The 6,023-nt window shown below is 45.8% G+C and overlaps 1 long non-coding RNA gene across 1 annotated transcript; it reads left to right on the top strand.

Moving 5' to 3' along the window:
• The first annotated feature begins 700 nt into the window (after nt 1-700).
• On the top strand, nt 701-5,642 carry LOC123024385. Its single transcript, XR_006414914.1, has 3 exons — nt 701-864; nt 2,139-2,198; nt 4,341-5,642. It is a non-coding gene; the product is annotated as an uncharacterized LOC123024385 (long non-coding RNA).
• The last annotated feature ends 381 nt before the right edge of the window (nt 5,643-6,023 follow it).

The following is a 6,023-nucleotide window of genomic DNA, read 5'->3' on the forward strand; positions in this document are numbered from 1 at the left end:
CCTGCAATTCTTGGAGAGTAACACGCAGGAAAAGGGGTCAGGAAACTCACCAGCATAGTCAGGCAGTGATTAAGAGTGCATTCATTTCCTTCCTTTTCCTACACTACCGTTGGAAAAAAAATTATTTTCCCATGTTTGGAATTTCTAAGCACCTCCCTCACGCATAGCACACAATTAATGATGTTATTTTTTTAGCACCTCCCACGCTGGAGGAATGTTGCATGCCAGATATTTCTCCTATGCATAGTTTTGTTGTTGTTTCATTGCAGTTTTATTTTTACAGATGGGAAGCCCAAGTAGAGCGAGGCCACTTCGGACCCTTTCTGAGAGAGCTACGAAGACGGTCCCTGGCTCGGATCCCGCCATTTGCAATGCTAAAAGACCAGACTGGAAACTAGAGTAGACTCCTCTGCCCTCGGCAGGGCCGGCCCTCTCCGTGGGTTAATCTGAGGCAGCTTCCAAGGGGATGAGGAAGGGGAAGGGAGCTGCGCTCGCCACGCTGTCCCCAGGCGCAGGGGCAGGTGCTGAGCTGGCTCCAGGGCCGAAGCGAGAGGCAGCCTTTGCTTCTGCTCCTGGCCCTGGAGCTGCGCTCTAACGTGCAGCCCGCGACCCGCTTGCACGCCGCGGCTCTGCGCTGCCCGTCCCAAGTGGAGGGCGATTCAGCGCATCGTCCCTCAATCGCTGCGCGCGGAGCCGGCCCGCGCAGACGCAGGAGCAGGCCGCGGCTGCTGTTTCTCATTACAGTCAGGCGGAGAGGGCAGCCGGTTTGGACACTTTCCCTAAGCAACTGGCAATCCCTGAAGGGCCAGAGGGAGCTTTAACAGCTGAAGTGAAAGGCAGCCGGAAATTTACTCCATGTGTCAGGTCAGTCCTTTCACAGAGTATGAAAACGAGGCGATTCCCTCTCCCATGTGCAGCTACAGTGCAGCTTCTCAGCCGCAGAGCTTTTTTGCTGACTGAGTCTCCATTTCCTTTTTCTCAGAAGATCGGTTACTAAACTATTATTTGGAGTCCTGCGCTTTGGCTCTTTTCAGTGGCGGTGGCAATTAACCCCTCCTTGGCTGCAGCGCTGCGCTGGAGCCAAGAAGCCCTACCTGAGGAGATGGAGCCTCCGGACACCCAGGATGGAGGAAACCCGCGATGAGTTCCCGCACTGTTTTTGCCTTTTGCATCAAAGCCACTGCAGAGGTCTGCTACTCTGGTTGAGGGAGGGGTGGTTAAGATGGGGGGGGCGCATTTTTATGCCCCCCCCCCATTATTATGTCTTCCTGAAAAATGGAATAATTGCTGGGTGATGACATATTTTCTTCTAGAATTTCAGACAATTGTTTATATTGTTACCCAGCTTTTATTCTGAGGTATATTTACTCGTGGCAAAATGAGTCCTAGAAATGATGTAATATGAACACTTTTTATATAAGTCCAGAGATGTAAAATGTCTGGAAATAATGAAGCCATGGGGGTAATGTATTTAATCCTCTGTGTTAGATTCCCAGGATAGCTATTTCTTCCATTCCTTATGAAAATTATGGATCTAATGCAATTTTTACTGATAGCCATTTAGGAATGCTCCAGGGCAGGCCATGCTGAGTTTACCAACATATAGGTAGAGTTCATAGCACAGAAGAAAATGTTTTTCAATATAATGCTTTGAATATAAATAAAATGTCCTTGAATTAAATGTTTTCACTGTAACAATAGGAGTCGACCAATTTATGCTTGTTTCAAAAGCAGCCTCCCCCATCTAGTGCCCTCCAGATGTTTTGGACTACAGGGCCCAGCATTCCTGACTAGCAGCCATGGTCCTGAAGCTGAAAGCACCTAAGACTCAGAATATCTGGAGGGAAATAAGTTGTGGGAGACTGTCCTAAAACAACAATGTAATGCTTAAACAGAACCAAATAAAACAATTAGCATTGCTTCCCACCCGCACAAATGTCCATATTTTCCTGTGGGGGGAAATGGGAAAATAATTTTTCTCATGGCTTCAATATTTCTGAAAATTGTATTTCTCTAGACATTCTTCTGAGCTAATTCACTGTGTCCCCTGAACTTGCTTTTAGCCATGTTACAGGATTAAAACAGCCTTACCTCCAGCAACAATTAACCTGTCAAATAACTCTCACCTAATCCTACAGGGCTTTGCCATTTTAAAAGAAGGACATCAAGCAATCTGAAAATGGACCTCTAACTGCCAGGTAATGCATGACAATCTTTAAACACTTTTTAAAGATAGGATCATTTCCTTTTATCTGAGTATAACACTTCATATACATGCATATACCAGTGAAATGTGCCTGGGTATTGAAAAGGTGTGCATTTGTACACACCATTAGAGTGCATAACATATCACTTTTCACATGTGGTTCAGGAACCAGTGTGCTTTTCATAACACACACACACACTGAAATGTATGACTCTGCCATTCACATGATGGACCAAAAGACCCAAAGAAGAATGCAAATCCTCTGCATGCCAGCCATCTCCACCGCAACAAGGCTCTGGACCAAACTGAGGGACAGACAACCTGGCCACCCACCTCTAGTTATAGTCTCCTAATTCAGTGATCCACTTAGAAGCTGGAACAAATGGGACTAACTGTTCAGGATCCCTGCAGAAGCCAACCACCCATGACCTGTGTACCCAGAACGGAGCTAACTTCAGGGTTTTCAAGAAATAATGATGACACACAGGGCATGCATGTGAGTTATTATGAACAGGTGCATGTGTGCAAATTTATTGTCTTACATGAAAGGGAGAAGTTCTATATCATGCATGAAGTCATGAGGTGCGCTATGATGATTCAGAAAGAGTCAAGTACTCAGGGGTGGAATAAACAGAGATGAGTACCAAAGAGACTCTGTATCTGGGAGACTCCGAGAACTTGGGCTAGCCCAGACAAGACCATGCCTCCCCCAGTTCACTAGGAACAGGTCAATTGTGCTGCTAGTGCTAATGCAATTTCTCTCTCTCTCTCTCCCAGGTCCCAGTCTCTGTGTTTTCCTATTGTCTTTGTATGACTTGTATGTCAACTTTCTATGACTAGGAATGGGAGCCCATGAGCTACCCGCCAGTTAGAGCAGAAAGTCACAAATGAAGTTCCACCTCAGCATCACAGTTTATGGAAGACAGTCCTCTCCTTGAAGGGCTGCCAGTTCTTTATTTAAGGATAAAAAAGGATAAGGTTCAAGGATAAATACTGTAAGTAGGTAGAGTTTAAAAGGACCATGAAGTTGCACTGCAATACTTAGTACCTGGAGAAGCACACCAGAGGTTCCCTGATTGTAGTCTTCCCTACAGTAAGACTACGACCAGGGAAGATTTGAATGTGCATGTAAATTGGGTAAGGGTGAATTCCTGTGCATGTTCGGGCAGAAACAAATCTTACCCTCAGGCATCCCTGCTGGCTGGGGAGTGCTGAGAATCCTAGTACCATCTTCTGTCTAAACATGGATAGGACTGCACCCGTTTTTATTTAAATAAAAAAAAATTTTTTTCAACCTAAATTTCACTGAATTAAAAAGGGCACTTTCCTAGAAAGCACATTTAGGGTTGCAGCCTTGGGCGTTGGGCTCTGGACTTCACTCAGGGCCATTTCAACAGGCAACTTTCACTGAATGGCTCCTTCCTTGTCCAGGATGGCATTTGCACTGGGGACTAAGCAGGGCCTCACCTGGCCCTCTGGCAGACCTGGACAGAGGGAGGGCCTTAAAGGCCATCAAAGGCTGTCCTTTGGTACTCAAATAGGAAGCAGTAAGAGGGACTTGTAACAAAAGATTGCAGTGTATTCTTGCCTCCAAACAAGATTGCTCCTGTTCAAGATACAGTGAGGCAGCCATGCTATCCTCCAGAGATCATGCTCCATCTCATTTCCTGGGCTTCATTCCAACTGATATACAACATTCCTTAGGTACTGCACATGCTCTGTTCTCAGTGGAATGTTTTGTCCAGTGGGGCTCCCCCTGTGTTTTTTAAAAGATTTATTTTTACTTCTGCAAACTTCAGGGTTTCCCCCAGCATACTGATAAATCCCTCTTATTTCTAGGAAGTACTGTTCTGGCTGCAATCTTGTCTGCATGCACCACCTGACCTCACTGTTGGCCCAACAGTTGGGTTCATGTTTTTCCAATCATAGCAAACAAGCACAGGCTCAGTTCACCAGGAAGTGGGTGGTGGGGAAGGGGAGCAGGTTTTTTCTGAATGGCCTTCGAAAGGTGTTGGCTTCAGGTTGAAAGTGATGCTTTGATGTTCCTGCTACTATCTCTGTAATAATACTCAGCTATAAAACTTGTAGACCTCTCCACAAAAGAGCTGAGCTGGCTTTCTCTCATCTTCTTCAGCCTCCTGTTTTACTGCATTTCTAAGACAACAAAAGAGGAAGATGATATTTCTCTTCCAGGAATGGAAACCATACAGTGGGCAGGCCATCCTGAGTTCAAGCCATTCTTCTGAAAGGCAAAAGCAGCAGCCTTGGGGGCCTGATCTGCACATGACCAAGAGAGAAGGGGCCACCTCGGGAATAGGGAAGGCTTTTTAGCACACACACACACAGTGTGAATCTGAAATCTTTGGCCATCCCAACTCTACTGACACCATTTCTGTTGTAAAGGATACGAAGACAAGATGGGTAGGACTGAACTGAATGCTCATGAGTTTCCTCTTACAATTCACTACATCAAAAATTCTTTTAATATAAGCAAAATATGTGCTGCTTATATCCATCATGGCTTGCCAGCAATGAAGATAAAAATACAGCCACAGAGACAGCACAATCCTTTACACGTCTGTTCAGAAGTAAGCCAGAATGAGTCCAGTGGAAGTTACTCTCTGGCGTGTGTGTAGGACTGCAGCTGTAATCATTGATACCAAATTCAAAACACTCCATGAGTAAACTGCCCTCAGATGCTGCAGACTGCACAATCCTGTATGACAGCCCTCTCCCTGCAGCATCTGGTGAGCCAGTGCAAGGCCTGGATCAGTGCCTAGACTCAGCAAGAGCCTGGATGAGGGCCAGTAAACTAACTGAAGCTGAATCCTGGCAAGACAGATGCCCAGTGGGCGAGTGGCTTCTGAGTCCAGGCAGTAGGCGGCCTTTTCAGGATGAGGGCACACTCTCCTTGATGGGTCAAGTCTGAAGGCATGGTTGTTGCTGGAGCCCCACATGACTGCAACTTCAGTGATATCCCTTGGTCTGCACTGGCTGCCTGCTTGCTACTGGCCCAAGCTCCAGGTTTTGCTGCTAGTGTGTAACACCCGAAATGACTTGGGACCAGGATCCTGACAGAGCGTCTTCTCCCCTAATGACCTGCCCAGTCTCTCAGGCCATCAATGGTGCTTCTGAATGGACCTTTGGCCCAGCTGGAGTCTGCTGGGAGAAGAGCCTTCAATATGCAGCTCCATTTTGGGGACACTTTCTGTCGCTGGAGGTCAGGTGGGTCCCATTTCGGCATAGCACCTCCTGAAAACACTTTTATTTCAGGAAGCCTTCCTGATCTAACCAGGCACAGTTTTATTGATATGGTTTTATTGATCTTCTTTTTAATGCCATGTTTTATTCTTTTATTTGTTCTCTACTCTAAAATACCTATACTGGAATATGGAGAGGTATATAAATCTTGAAAATAAATAAATGTGTTCCTGCAGAGAATTATTACACCCACAGTTAAACTGACAGACCAAAGGCCTGGCTCTCGGCAGGCCAGTAAACTTGTGTCTGAGTTTTACCACTTGAAACTACAAGTGGGGACTCGTATAATCGAATACTCTTCCATAATAAGGATAATTTTGAAAAATCCCTGCACATAGAAAGCTAGAAGAGCAGGAAGAATGGGTTTCTGGCTTTCTGTGTGACAAGAGATCTAGTTTTCTTTGTGTGTGGGAAGGGGTGGTTCAAAGGAGCCTTCCATCTGAGACCCTCGGCCCCACGGTCTTCCACGGCATCACCTGTAAACAAGCTTACCACCTCAATAAAAGCAAGGCCACAACTGGTTATTTAGTTTCTGTTGTCCTTTAAATTATATGCA

This window comes from Varanus komodoensis, unplaced genomic scaffold, assembly GCF_004798865.1.
Source record: "Varanus komodoensis strain SLA01 unplaced genomic scaffold, ASM479886v1 scaffold23, whole genome shotgun sequence".
Lineage (NCBI taxonomy): Eukaryota > Metazoa > Chordata > Lepidosauria > Squamata > Varanidae > Varanus > Varanus komodoensis.